The sequence below is a fragment of the Lemur catta genome, chromosome 1, assembly GCF_020740605.2.
Source record: "Lemur catta isolate mLemCat1 chromosome 1, mLemCat1.pri, whole genome shotgun sequence".
In the NCBI taxonomy this organism is placed as follows: domain Eukaryota; kingdom Metazoa; phylum Chordata; class Mammalia; order Primates; family Lemuridae; genus Lemur; species Lemur catta.
This window is the reverse complement of record NC_059128.1, coordinates 79023577-79038525: the sequence shown is the minus strand read 5'-3', so window position 1 is coordinate 79038525 and position 14949 is coordinate 79023577. Positions and strand designations below refer to the sequence as shown.

At 38.1% G+C, this 14949-nt stretch overlaps 1 long non-coding RNA gene across 2 annotated transcripts; it reads left to right on the top strand.

The window, feature by feature from the left end:
• The first annotated feature begins 24 nt into the window (after window positions 1-24).
• Window positions 25-4934, top strand: LOC123622189. 2 transcript variants are annotated; one of them, XR_006729436.1, is made up of 4 exons: window positions 25-122; window positions 1094-1150; window positions 1350-1403; window positions 4774-4934. It is a non-coding gene; the product is annotated as an uncharacterized LOC123622189 (long non-coding RNA). The 2 variants fall into 2 exon arrangements; XR_006729431.1 differs by having other exon boundaries at window positions 25-140.
• Window positions 4935-14949: the final 10015 nt, after the last annotated feature.

Below are 14949 nucleotides of genomic sequence, written 5' to 3'. Positions count from 1 at the left end.
AATCCGAGGTTAGGAGACGTTCTGGTCCTCCGGGCAGTTCTGGTGTCTGCTTTGCTGAAATCGAGTCCCTCACTTCAGAGCTTAATGGAGATGGTCTTCGTTACAAGTGTCTGGGAGGCAGCGTAAGCTAACTTCACTAGGTCATTAGGCATATATCTTGGTGTTTACCTATACTTTGGAAGTCACGGGCATTGCACACTGTTTTCCTGGCCTTCGAACTGGAGCGTCACTGCCGCTGTTGGAATATCAGCCTAGGGACTTTGCTATTTTGTGTAGAAACCACGACTGGCCCATGGGCACAGTATTTTCTCTGGTGCAGATGTCTTAGGTGACATGGAGTAACTGCTAATACAGCCTTGGCACCTTTGATAACCGGGGTTCCAAACTGTTTGAGGTCTTTCCTATGAAAAGGCACAATGTGACATTTAAAATCCCTTAGAGAGGGAAAAGAAGGAAAACTTGGCTATCTGATGTATTTGTAGCTCACCAGTGGTACTTTGTTCTGATTCTTGACTTACTCTTTTAATTATTCTTTGGCAACATCCTAATCACCCCTATTTCCATTCATACGATAAGTGCTTACTATTTGGGGCACAGTAGTACTAAGTTCTGTATTAGAGGTGATACCTGTCTATATAACTGAGACAATTGCCTGCTATTATTTTTCCACCTTTCCCTTCCCCACAGGAATTCCTCTTTCCTTTTTATCAGCTAGAATACATTTCCTATCCGTTTTAGCTCTCATTAAAAAGAACTACAGATAGTCACAGGCAAGAAAATATGCCGCCTTTTTGTTCTACTCACATCTTCCTACCTCTGTTTTTCCCATCTTCACTGCAACCCAAATATGTGGGATAACAAAACTGATATTTCAGATAAGGTGCTTAAGTTGTTGGGAGATTTTTTTTCTATCTATGCAAATAATCAATTACAGCAATATTATAGCAATATCCTCTCAGTGGAAAGTACTGTCGGATCTGGGATCTTAAGACCAATGCCAATTCTTGGTCCCATTCTATCCAAACTTCATGGCAGACATGACAGACTTGTTGATTCCACAGTAACTTATCTAGCCTCTACCGTACTTTTCCAGTTCCAGTGCTGGCACAATTTAGGAATCAAGAAATAGCAGGAGGAGGTCCTAAAATGGGTAAGTCACCCTCTACTTACTATTTTCTTTTCTCTTAATCTCATTGGCTTCTGTTGTCTTTGGTTTTCACACTTTTCAATAAATTTTGCATTTTCTGAAATACAAAAGCCATTATGTTGACTGCCCCCTGCAGGTGTAAAATGCCTATCAAGTTATTCTATTATGATGCCTGTACCTCATGAAGTTCCTTTTATTCCAGTTCCAAGAAGCTTTGAGGATCTAAGAAAAGGAAAGAAGACTTAACGAGGACATGGTAACTGTCTTAAATATGTAAAAGGCTGTCATATAAAAGAGTTAGTAGATTTATGTATATCTACAGTGCAAAACTGGCCAAGAGGTGAAGGTTTAATGGAGTGAATTTAAGAGTCTTCCTCCTCATGTTTTGAGTATGGTCATGTGAAAGATACAGCCAAGGGGCATAACCAAAGCCAACAGGAGGCAGATAAAGTTAAATCAATCTTAAATTTTTCTGCATTGGTTTAAAACAGAGGTAGAGGCTATATTAGGAATATGATGTGAAGGAAACATGTTGCTTTGGGTTGAGGTTGATTTTTATACAAGGTCAGACTAGAATCCTTGGACCTTGTAGGATCCATATACCAGGAAATATTCACTTTATCCTCCCTCTAAAAGATTTAGTCCTCACCTTAGGTCAAATGAAAGCAATAAGAAATTCTGTTACTGGGACTTTGGCTCTTATCCACTTATTCGGCAAAACTATAACTGTCTTTTCCAGTCAGCCAGTAAAATCCATTCCTATACTGTCAGATCATTTGCAACACTATTATTTCAGCCATCTGAACATCCACATTTATCATACCATTCAATGACATAATCTTCTCCTTGTAGAAAAGCATTCTAATGGGAGTTGTGCGGTTCTTTTGCTGATTTCCTTTTAATCTGACCTAAAATGGTAATTCTATGAATTGAAGAGCACCAATTAAAGCACCAAAAGGTTGAACCACTAGAGGGAGTCCAGAACCAATTAAGCCGGAAGACTACAGGATTATTATGCTACAGAAGTGTTCTTAACTGGGGCTTCCACTAGATTTTCCCAGGATTCACACCTGGGTGTTGAAACCATCTGTTGTCTCTATGTGTTAAGTGTCTTAGTTGTTTGGGCTACTGTAACAAAATATCATAAACTGGGTAGCTTACAAACAACAGAACTTTATTTCTTACAGTTCTGAAGGCTGGGAAATAAAAGATCAAGGCAAATTCAGTGTCTGGTGAAGGCCCTCTTTCTAGTTCATAGCTCGCTGTGTCCTCCCATGGTGGAGAGTGTTACCTAACTCTCTCAGGTTTATTTTATAAGGGCGCTAATCCCATTCATGAGGGCTTCACCCTCATCACCTAATCACCACTCAAAGGCCCTACCTCCTAATACCTGAGGGTTGAAATTTCAATAAGTGAATTTTGTGGAGGACACAAACATTCACACCATAACAACAACTTTAACTTATTTTCACATAATTTTTACATGTGTCAGGCCATGTAGAACTCAGTTTCTAAGTTAAAATTTAGTTTCTGTGTTAAATATAAAAATGAGGCTCTCCATAAATCCAAAATTTAGTGGTAGATCAAAATCCAAACAGATGGAATTCATCTTGCTGTAGCCTAGAAACATTTCTATCTTTGAGTTATTTCAAATAGCTTTGCCAAACAAAATGCTTTGTGAGATTTTCCTAAACAGAGACATATAACAAATAGATTCTCTTTATTTCATTTGCTATTATACATTCAAGGTTAGGTACAATCTGTCTAATATTCAATACAATATATCTAGAATTCAAAAGAAATAATTGGAATGTGTTTCTTTTCTAGGGTAATGATTATACACTATTTTGTGCCTTCAGTATCAATAATATTATATATTAAATATATTTCAGTACATGAAACCTACCATAATTATGAAAAATCTAAAGAAAATAGTTAAGCCGATAGCGTGAGTCATCTGTAAATCAGTGAATGCTAATCCTTTCCTGTGTTTACATTTTCATGTTATACAATGTTTGAACATTGTCAATGCTTATGAGTTATAATAGATGAATATAGAGATTCCTTTAGCCACACTTGAAAAAGCATGATTTGCAAATGATTTCATCTCAGCATGCTCATGCAGATATCTTAAGTGACCTAATATGCCAAACAGATGTTCTTATCTTAAACTATAGGACATTATTAAAATTGTTTTTTAAAATTTTCCATCTTTACTGTTTATCATGTATCTAAGCTATAATTATTCTTTAGAGTAATTCTAGATACAGAGTCAGATGTAGAGTAAGATATAGAGTCAGAGGAAGGTGGGTGAAAGTATTTGCTGTATTACAAATGACCCTCAGCCTACAGTTCATAGAACATCATTCTGAAAGTCTGTTCTTGGAGATTTTCAGGAAATTTCTTATTTCATAGTTTTTTAGAAGTTAATTTTAAGATAATTTTTTCCTATGATATTGGTTCATACTATTCAACTAATATGTATTTATCAAACAAATATTTATTGAATATCTACCTCATGCTAGTTACTGTACCAGAAGCTGAGTATATAGTGGCATAAGAAAAAACCACCAACAACAACAAAAACACCATAATGCTTACCTTCATAAAGTTTATAGTCTAGTGGGGAAGTCAAACATTAAAGGAGTAAACAAGTGAATAAACCAGATAATTAAAGGTGATGAAAATTGCTATGAAAAAAATAAACAGAAAAGGGCTACTTTAGATAGGTATTAATGAGGGGGAAAAGTTTTTTTCTATTCTCATGTACCACTCAGTCAGTTAACACAATACTTCTGACGCCAGATGTATGGGAGTTTTCCCCACACAACAAGCAATTCTCTGGCAGACACTAGCTGAGCATCATCCAATTCAATTCCGATAATGTCTACCAGGAGATAGCATCAGATTTCACCAGTTAAGTGTTCAATCCCTCAAGACTGCCCTCCACGCCAGATGCTAATCACAAGTCCCAGGTTGTGACCTGTGCTTCTGACTGGTGATGGGCTGTGAATCAGGCATCCTATGACCCCCTTCTCAGGTTCCACTAATTTGCTAGGCTATGGCTCACAGAACTCAGGGAAGCACTTTACTTACATTGCCAGCTTATTATGGTAAAGGATACAGATGAACACCCAGATGAAGAGATACAAAGAGAGAGGTCTCAAAGGGTCCCTAGTGCAGGAGCTTCTGTCCCCGTGGAGTTGAGGTGCACTACCCTATGGTGTTCAGATGTGTGTTTGCCAATCCAGAAGCACTCTGAACCCTATAGTTAAGGGATTTTTATGGAGGCTTCATCACGTAGGCATGATTGATTATTAACTCCATTTCCAGCCCCCTCCCCTCTCTGTAGACTGGAGGTTGGGGCTGAAAGCTCCAAGCTTATAATCATGGTTGCTCTTTATGGAGACCAGCCCCTATCCAAGAGCCTGGCAAGAGTTGCCTCAGTAGATCAAAAGACTGCTCCTTTCACCAAGGTTCTGTGTCAGAAACTGGGGCAGAACAATTAGTACGAAAGATTGTCCTAGAACCTAGAATCACACAGGAAATTACAAGGGTTTTAGGAGCTCTATGCCAGGGACTGGGGCCAGAGACCAATATCTATATTTCTTATTATTTCACAACAGGAAAGCAGGGCAGGCCTCTCTGAGGAACTGACATTCCAGCTGAGACCTGAAGGATGAGTAGGAGCCAGGCAGAATTGAGAAGGAGAGGGGAAAGGGAAAATCCTGTGCCAGTGCCCTGAGGTTGAAATATGCTTCCTGTTGTTTAAGAAATTAAAAGGCCAGTTTTGTCTTTATCATACCTTTGGCACTTATTTTCTAGTAATATTTTTTTCTAATGTGTTACATATTATTAGATATTTTGATACCCTGAGAAGATAGTAAGTTGTTGAAGGATAGAAACTAACTTTAAAAAATATATATCTATGGTGTACTTTACAGAAATCTAGTTGTGTGCTGGAATATGATTGATGCTCAGTAAGTACTCATTGAATTGATTGAATTTAGGGAACAGTCTGGTGACTCATGCTGTATGGATTAGATCTTGTTCTATGTAGACATAGCAGACTATTCACGGCAGACTTAGGTAGACGTTGAATGTAATCTTTAAGGGAGGTGTTCCTATTCCTAACAGGCCACCCTCCAGCCCCCACCACCACTTCTGTCACTCATCCCTCCATTCATCCCTCCTTCTTATTTATGCTTTAGTTTTTGGTTAAATCAATAATTATAAGAATCTGTTGAAATTCAGGATTGCCTCCGTAATCATCACTAATGTTCAAATACTGTATCTTAAGGTTGAATATAACATGCAATTGGAAACCCATGGGCTGCTGACTTGTCTAAACATTCATCTACTCTTTTCTATTTCTACCATAAATAGGAATTTTTATTCATTTTATTAGATTATTGCAGTAGCCTCCTGATTAAACCCCATCCTGCAGTCTCTCCTTACATGGCTACTATATTAATCCAGCCAAGAAAACTACTATACTTTAACTGGTTTGAGGATTATATCTGAGATATATTAGATCTGAGAATTTAGTCTGTCTTAATGAATCCTAGAGCTTTAAAACTCTCACACTTGTCTAAGTGTTGACCCAATATTATATAAGATCTGATCTTGGGAACTGAGCCAGAAAGAAGACCAGCCTACAGGAACAAGGAAGATACTGTCTGGAAATGGTTTGTGCATAGCAACTTCAAGGAAAGTTTACCAACTTTCCTTGATCTAATTCCCTCCTCCTGCTCCGGGTTTCCTCAATACCCTATGCATACCTCTTAGAGTAATTATCATATTGTTTTAGAATTGTGGTATCCTTGTCTGTCTAAACCCCATAAGGACAGAAAATGGGTCTTACTTTTCTCTGGATGCTCCATACCAACCACAGTGCCTAAAGCATTGAGGTGTAAAATAAAGATGTTTTGAATGAATGGATGGATGAGTAGTGGCAAGGCTGGATTGATAAAATGGGATTCAGTCATGGAAAGCCTTGAATGCCATTTTATTTGTTCATTCTGTGTACAGGCAGTGTGCTAGGAAATGGGAGGGAATGACATCCAGAATACTACAGTATAACGGTGGAGAGGGCAGAGTTACTGCTATTCACTACCCCAAATAAATCCTTTACTCTAGTCCATTTATTCATAAAGCCTCAGCACAAATCTAACTTTCTCCAGGAAGATTTCCTTCACATCTTTGGTTCAAGTTGCTCTTGCCTTAATCTGAGGTCCTGTAGCACTAACCATACATTTATATATCTACTTGCATTCTGTTTGCATTGTTAGGCAGTTATTTAATGTGACATTTATCTCTCCAGTGAGATCTTTAGGTGATTTGGGAATTTGTATCCTTCTTTTCTAATATTTTATAATTTTTGTTCCCCACCCTAATGTTGAGCAAAATGCTATGTGTTTAAATGTCTGTTTCCTCAATTACTAGAGATTCACTTAGTTTTTATTCAAATTTAGGAGAATGAGCTTGAAGAATCTCAGAAAATCTGGTTTAGGTTATACCTAACATATATTAGAGCTGAGAATTTTAGTCTATCATAATGACTCCTAGAGCTTTTGAACACTCAAACTTGTCTAGTAATTGACCTAATAGTATATAAGATCTGGTCTTGGGGACTGAACGAGAAATAAGGCCAGCCTACAGATAGGGAAGATTGTCTGAAAATGGTTTATTCGTAGTGATTCACGGATATCTACTTCATCAAAGTTTCCTGTAGTGCTTTGCTACGCTCCATCCAAAAATGGGATGAATTTTTTTTTTTTTTTGAGACAGAGTCTCGCTTTGTTACCCGGGCTAGAGTGAGTGCCGTGGCATCAGCCTAGCTCACAGCAACCTCAAACTCCTGGGCTTAAGCGATTCTACTGCCTCAGCCTCCCGAGTAGCTGGGACTACAGGCATGCGCCACCATGCCCAGCTAATTTTTTCTATATATATTTTTAGCTGTCCATATAATTTCTTTCTATTTTTAGTAGAGATGGGGTCTTGCTCTTGCTCAGGCTGGTCTCGAACTCCTGAGCTCAAACAATCCACCCGCCTTGGCCTCCCAGAGTGCTAGGATTACAGGCATGAGCCACCGCGCCTGGCCGGGATGAAATTTTTAATTTCTAGTTTCTAAGGCACCAAAATCAGACAGAGGAGACAGAAATACCTCTTTGCTGCACCATTATCTCACTGATTGACAAGAACTTGCTGTAACAGTGTAAGCCTTGAGAGAGAGGAGAGAAAGAGAGAGATTTCCCAACCTTTGGCCTTAAAATGAGAGGGCTAACCCCAAAAGAAATTGATCACTGGGCTCCAAAGTAGCAAAACTGAAGAAAAAGGGAGGAAGATACATGTTCTGAATCCTCTCAAACTGTGCAGATAGGGAACTTTCTTTAGAATAATTACATTCTTCACATTATCCTTGGTAATGAATGCTTCATTTGTCCCTTGAAATGAAGGTCACTGTTTCTCTCCCATACCCAAAAATGTGTGGGAGTAGCCATGAATGTCTAGGCATTTTTCGAAATTTTATTTGGCCCACTTCTTTCTGTGTTGCTACTCTCAAACCTGCAAACTTTTCTGACTTCAAGTGAACTCAGTATGTTCCAAAACCACGAAAGTGCCTGACCTGCTTTGGGCCCCTGGATTGGAGTCTCAGCAAACATACTACCGTCAGACAGAATTCATCAGTTCTTCCTCTGGTTTTCCTCAGCACGTAAGCTGCCTCCCTTTTAGCACTTGGCTTCATTCTGCCTTGAGTTAGTTTTCCTATCTGTTTTCCCTCTACTCCTTCCTGATTTTAAGAGTAGACACTATGTGTTAGTCATCTTTCATCTTTCATTCTACCTTCTTCCAGTGGGGGCTAGCATTGCTACTGGCTTGCTGTGTGATATTGAGCAATTCATTTAATCTTTCTGAGCCTGATTCTTATAATCTATAAAATGGGTTATTGTGAGGATTAAGTGATACCAAGTGAGCATTCCTAATCTGGAAATCCAAACTCTGAAATGCTCAAAATTCAAACTTTTTGAGTGCTGATGTGTACTCAAAGGAAATGCTCTTTGGAGCATTTCAGATATCGGATTTCCAAATTAGGGATGTTGAACTGGTAAGTATAATGCAAATATTCCAAAATCCAAGAAAATCTGAAATCCGAAACACTTCTGTTCCCAAGCATTTCAGACAAGGAAGAAATACACAACCTGACTTATATTAATTGTAATTATTATCACCTATCTTCTAAGGATGTTATTATATAAGATAACTTATGGAAATTATTTTGAGAAGTAGAAACTCTATTGGCATGTAATGTAAGTCTCTACCAAACAGTAATAGCTATACATGTAGAGTACCACAGTTCTAAGTGCTTTACATGTGTGATCTCATTTAACCCTCCCAATAAACTTGGGAGGCTGGAACTATTCTATTTTATGGATGAGAGCACTAAGGGACAAGGGGTTAAATAACTACCTCAAGTTCACACAGGTAGTAAGTGGCAAAGCTAGTATTCAAAACTAGGTGGTCTGACTGGCTCCAAAGTTTCCTCTCTGAACCACTACACTATGCTATGTTGTAACCAAGTTTGGACTTGCAAACCAGGTCTACTAATTAATAGTTATGTGACCTTAGGCGAAGCTTAAAAATTCACCTTATTTTAATCATTGTAAAATAGAAATAAAAATAATACCTTAGTACATTTATTCAACAAATATTTATTGAGGTCCTACCATTTGCTATATGCTAGGCATACTGCAATATTATGATAATTAAATTCACATAATATACTTGGCATACTGCCAGGAACATATTAAGCAAAAGGTTTTAATTATTATTTTAATTAATAATATAAGCCAATGACCTCTCTGAGACATATTTCCCATTACTTGGCTAGAGATTATGTTCTATGTCATCAGCATATATCTGTTTTCTCTTGGTCCCCTAATTGTATTTGAAATATTTTTGTGACACTGATCTATCAAAGTATATTGCTTTGCTATCTTATCAAAAACAAAACAAAACAAAAATACAAGTATCTATCAGGGCTAAACAGTGAAAATGCTGTTAGTAGCTACTTTTATTATAAGTGGATCTGATATATAGTAAAAGCCAGGCAGAGTATGCAAAATGTATTTACTGCCAAGGAACATGAAGTACATTTGGTGAATGTGAAGATATGAAGATGATAAAATATAATGCTTTGGGGCAATGTATGGTGAAGTCATCTTAGGAAACAAAATGGCCCCATAATACCTCCCTGGTGGCCTGCGGTGCTCTTCTGTGCTGTGCTTTGGTGCTTTCAGGGTCCATCTTGTGCTTAACTTACCCCATGTTCTGTGAGTCAGAGGTATTTGCTAGGTTACATAAGAGACTTCACCTCTGTAGATTGATGATAATTAAATGAGATTATATATATGAACTCATTTTGAAACACTGTACACACACAGTGAAGAGTTTTACACAAGAGTGTTGTAGTTGCACAAAGAATCCTCAGTGCAGGAACCAGATATGGAAACTGCTTTCTTCCCTGTTTCTGAACTTGTTCTGAGCGTTTTTTCCCTCTTTAATGTGACTAAGCTTGCCTTCCTGTCCTGACTAGTTCCCCTTCTCTCCATTTCAGTTCCTGATGATGATACTAACTATAGCTATCATGTAGTGAGAATTTAAGTGCTTTACATGTATTAATCCATTTACTCCTCATAACAACTCTATAGAGTGCATACTATTATCATCCCTATTACATTTGAGAAAGCTGAGGTGGAGAGGGGTTAAATAAGTTACACAAGGCCATAAGGCTAATAAATTGTAGGGATGAGCTTCAAACCTAGGTAGCACAGCTCCAGAGCCCACACTCTTTCCTACAGTGCTGTACTGTGTTTCACTCTGCCATGGTGCCTGCCACTGTCTGAGATACACACGTGCCAAGCTAAAGTTGTTCAGGCTGCAACCAGCAGTTTTCCTCTTTACCTTTTACAAGTCACTGAAGCCAGAGTCAGTTTTGACTCATACCAACTGTAATATAATATGTTACTCAGTTAAAAAAATGCAGAATCTTATCAACTGGTATAATTCATGTTACCAACTTTGATTTTAGTAATTATCTGGTCAAAATGAAAACTTAGCAACAATTCTGTACAATATCGACTAAACCTCTGGCTAGCTCACAAGCACAAACAAACATATCTATTCAAGAAATGAGGTCAAAATCTCAGCATTTTTTCCTGCTGATTACTTGGTTTAAGATAACATTCAAGCTGCTACTACTCAAGTATCAAGCACAACGTTGGCAGAATCAGCTTTATTAATGGCATTATTAAAACCGATGAACATTATTTAGAAATGTATACAAAATAACCTTCCTAAGGTATCAGAATGGCATGGTGAAAAACTAGGACTTAAAAGAAACCTTGAGATGAACTAGTTTGTACAGGTAGGCCTGAAGAGATTTAAGTGAACTGTCCAAGGTTATCCAAGTAGTTAATGGTCAAGCAGTGGCTAGAATTCAGATCTCCAGATCTGCACACACGGTGCACTGCCCTGAGCACTGCATTTCTGACCGGCACTGTCTCAGACAGACTACAGTCATACGTATAGTCATGTGAAAGACTTCTCACAGTCAAGAAATCTTCTATTAGTTGCCCTAATAAAGGTACTACATTTTGCTCAGGAATCATATATTTCATTTTATATTTAAATAAGTAAATTCCATATGTCATACTACCTTAATTTGGAACTAAGGGTTTGGCTGCTGTGGCTTAGATCCTGACAGACAAACCCACCTTCTGCTTGTGAGAAAATAGTAGCAGAAGCAATCGTATAAAATGTGCATCGATGCTGTCCTAAAACCCTCAAGTGCATTTTAGGATAAGAAACTTTGAGTTCTAGAAGTGGACTTTCCACAAAACTGAGGATAAAACTAGCTTATTGTCTTTTTGATGTGGTCTGGATACGTCCTCTCATCATCAAAAGAACCATAGAGTCAAGGAAATTTTTGCCTTAAAAGGTAGTTCTTTTTAGGAAAAGCATTTTCCTTTCTTGTTTGGTTTCTATTAGAGGAATGTGTTTTTTATTTCTGTCACCTAGTTCCTTCTCCATGTCTATTCAAAACACTTTGCAGCATGAGAGAAAAGCTCCATGTTGCCCCAGGAACTTAGCAGCCAGATGATGGTGTTTGGTTTGTGGGATTCCCAGGGTCCTTGCTACTTCGCATGTGACCTATGGACTGGCAGCATTGGCAGCACCTGCAAGGTTGTTAGGAATGCAGAATCTTCGCCTGACTCCGAATCTGCCTTTAACAAGCTCCCTGGTGATTTGCATGTGCTGCCCTGGGTGTCTTTGTGCTACACCTATTGCTTCTCTTTGGTCTAGAAGTAAGCCTGAGATTACTGTACCCACCCCAAGGTAACAACTTTGAGTTAACAACAAGAAATCTTTGGTTATTTGGGGATATAGCTTCATTAATTTTGCCTGATAGTTATTAAGCCATAGAAATTCAGACTGGAGGAAACCTTACAGCTCATCAAGTTCAACCATCATCACTGCCATGATTTACAGTACAATGATCAATTTTTGTAAAAAGGTTAAATTGTGTTTAGTATATTCTGTTCAAGAATGTAAAAATTATTTGATTCATCTTGGAAAGACAGCCATAAAAATGGGAGAAGTTCATATATTAAAACACTTTAATGTTAAAGGAATAAGCTTCAGTGATCTGGAAAGTTTGTTGAGATGAAATGTCTTGGCCATTATGATGTCACCTCAAGAGGTTTTTATCTCTTAAACTCATATTCCAACATCATATGATTATTTTATATCTTCCGAAAGTTTAACACAATTTTAATTTTAGTTTAACTTCCCACAAACTCAAAACTTGCTATTATTTATTAAACTAAAATTTCCATAAATAACAAGAGGAAAAGCGATAAATCTCCCTTATAGAAGAATTCCAAAAAATATATGTAGATTAACCCCTCTCCCCTTCCAGGGGAGTTGGTCTTAGTGACTCACTTTCAAAGAAGATAGTATGAAAAAGAAAAAACCCCAACTTTATGGTGGAGAAACCTGGCAAACACTACCTTAACCAAATGATCAGCATTAATACCACCAGTGATAGGAGGATATCATATACCTCCCGTTGTGATATGAGGAGAAGGGCACTTTATCTCTGTGGTATTTTTTCCAAAATTCCATAATGCCCGTCTGATCATGAGGAAAACATAAAACAAACCCAATTTGAAGGACAATCTACAGAATACCTGAGTAGTACTCAAAACTATCAAGGTCCTGGCCGGGCACAGTGGCTCATGCCTGTAATCCTAGCCCTCTGGGAGGCCGAGGCGGGTGGATCGCTCAAGGTCAGGAGTTCGAGACCAGCCTGAGCGAGACCCCGTCTCTACTAAAAATGGAAATTAAAAAATTATCTGGACAACTAAAAATATATATAGAAAAAATTAGCCAGGCATGGTGGCGCATCCCTGTAGCCCCAGCTACTCGGGAGGCTGAGGCAGTAGGATCGCTTAAGCCCAGGAGTTTGAGATTGCTGTGAGCTGGGCTGATGCCACGGCACTCACTCTAGCCCAGGCAACAGAGCGAGACTCTGTCTCAAAAAAAAAAAAAACTATCAAGGTCCTAAAAAACAAAGAAAGACTAAGATACTGTCACAGAGCAGAGATGATCAGAGAAGACATGACGCCTAAATATAGTATGGTATCCTGGACTGAATCTTGGAACAGAAAAAGGACATGAGTGGGAAAACTGGTAAAATCCACATAACATCTGGAGTTTAATTAATAATAATTTACAGTGTTGGTTCCTTGGTTTTGACAAATGTACCATGGCTATGTAAGATGATAACATTAGGGGGCATTGAAATAGGGTGATGGGTATACAGGAACTCTCTGTACTAACTTTGTAACTTTTGTGTAAATCAAAAAACTACAATAGAAAATAAAATTCCCACAAACTCATAAAAATTGTTTTAACATGTGGAAGTACAGATAGACTTCCCCAAGTTTAGAAAGCAGACCTGTGCAAAACAGCTGCCTAGAGTATCCACACTTAAAACCCTTCTTGAGGGCTATAGCACATTTTGCTAAACCTGGAAGTTAAAGTTTTACAGATATGAATCCCCATAGTATAAAATCAAAGTGCATTTTCCTAAAGTTTACTTAACTCTTGAAAATTGAATTGCACTGGGGATTGATCTCAGCAGTGTTTGATCAATCTGGACGGGTCATTTAGCCTTCCAGGGCCATGGTTATCCCGACTACAAAATAGGGTCCCTCCCAGTTCTAAAATTCTATAAATATGCATGTCTCAAATATTTTAGATATTGTTTTAAAGTGTGGTATCAATTCTAAGGGAAAAAAATAAAATTTTGATTAGGTACTTAATCAAATATTCCACAAATATTTATTAAGTGGTAAGCACTGTGTTAGGAGGTATAGCCCTTGCTCTCCAGAAGTCAGGTGAAAGACAGAGATGTATAAACAAGTTGTTATAGCCATGTGATAAGTCCCATAAAAGATATTAACAAGGTGCACTGGTGCACAGGGAGAAATTGTTTCACTCTGCCAGGAGAGGTTAGAGAAGCTTTGGACATAAAAAAAAATTAGAATACCATCAAATAGCACTATTTGATCTAATCAGAGTCAGTGAGGAATCAGACCTATAGTAGTAAACATTTATATTAATTGGCTACATATGAAAATTTGGGAATTATCGGATTTTCCCAGTGATAAACTGGCTGCTGAGTCAGAAATTTTGTTGCTACAGAGCTGGGCCAGAAATATACAGTGTCTCATGTTGCAGATGCATTCTTTTGGGAATATTGATATGCATGAAATTTGTGCCCTGAGGTTACTTAATTGCTGTCACATGAACAAAATAACTTTCTAGAAAAGGCAATGTGTTGGCTGTCATAGTCTGTCATTTCTAAATCAAGCCTTTATAAAAAACTCATTCCTCTCAGATCATTCTATTTCCATCTTATGGCTGACTATTTCTAGCTCAGGCCTTGCAATATATAGTCTTGGTATTTAGTTTTGCTTTTAAATTCTGAATAGCATGGTAAAAACAAAAATTAAGAGTTCCTAAGCAAAAGTTCAAAATTGGCTCCTACATCAGTCCTAAGCTTACAAATTCTGAATCATTTTGTTTGGACAGACCTTTGTTTAGCAAGGGAGAATGTGACTGTGGGGGAAATTTTCCCACTTAAATGATCACGGGTGGAGGGGATGAGCGCTTTTTCCTGGGATATTGTCCAAGACAACTAGGAATATTAGAGGGCGGTGCAGAAAACTGGTGAATGTTACTTCTGCATTTCCCAGAGTCCAACCAGAGAAGTGCCTTTTGCTGGGAGTGATAATTCTAGAAAGTTCTCCACCACCAACAAGTGAGACAGACAAGAGTGAGATAGCAAGCACAGACTGAGAGAACCAGGCAAAGTACACAACAGAGAGAGAGGCAGGAGTGCTTTCCCACGCTAATCTCCCCGTCCTGCCAGATCGTGGCATGTGTAGACATGAGAGGAGCCAGGTGGCTGTGGGAGGTTTTCTCCCAGAGCATTGTCTACAGTTTTCTTGGGGCAGAGCTGCAAGGGAAACTATTTGTGACAACAAGAGTTCTTTCTAAACATACACAGGACCCTTTGCTTCTAGAAAAAAAAAATAGCATTTAGAGGTTTTTTTCCCCTGATTGTAAATGTAATGATATCTAGTAAAGTATACAAGTTACAGAAAAGCAGAAAGAAGAATATAAAGATTACCCTTTACATCTCTATGCAAAAACAGTCACTGTTAAAATTT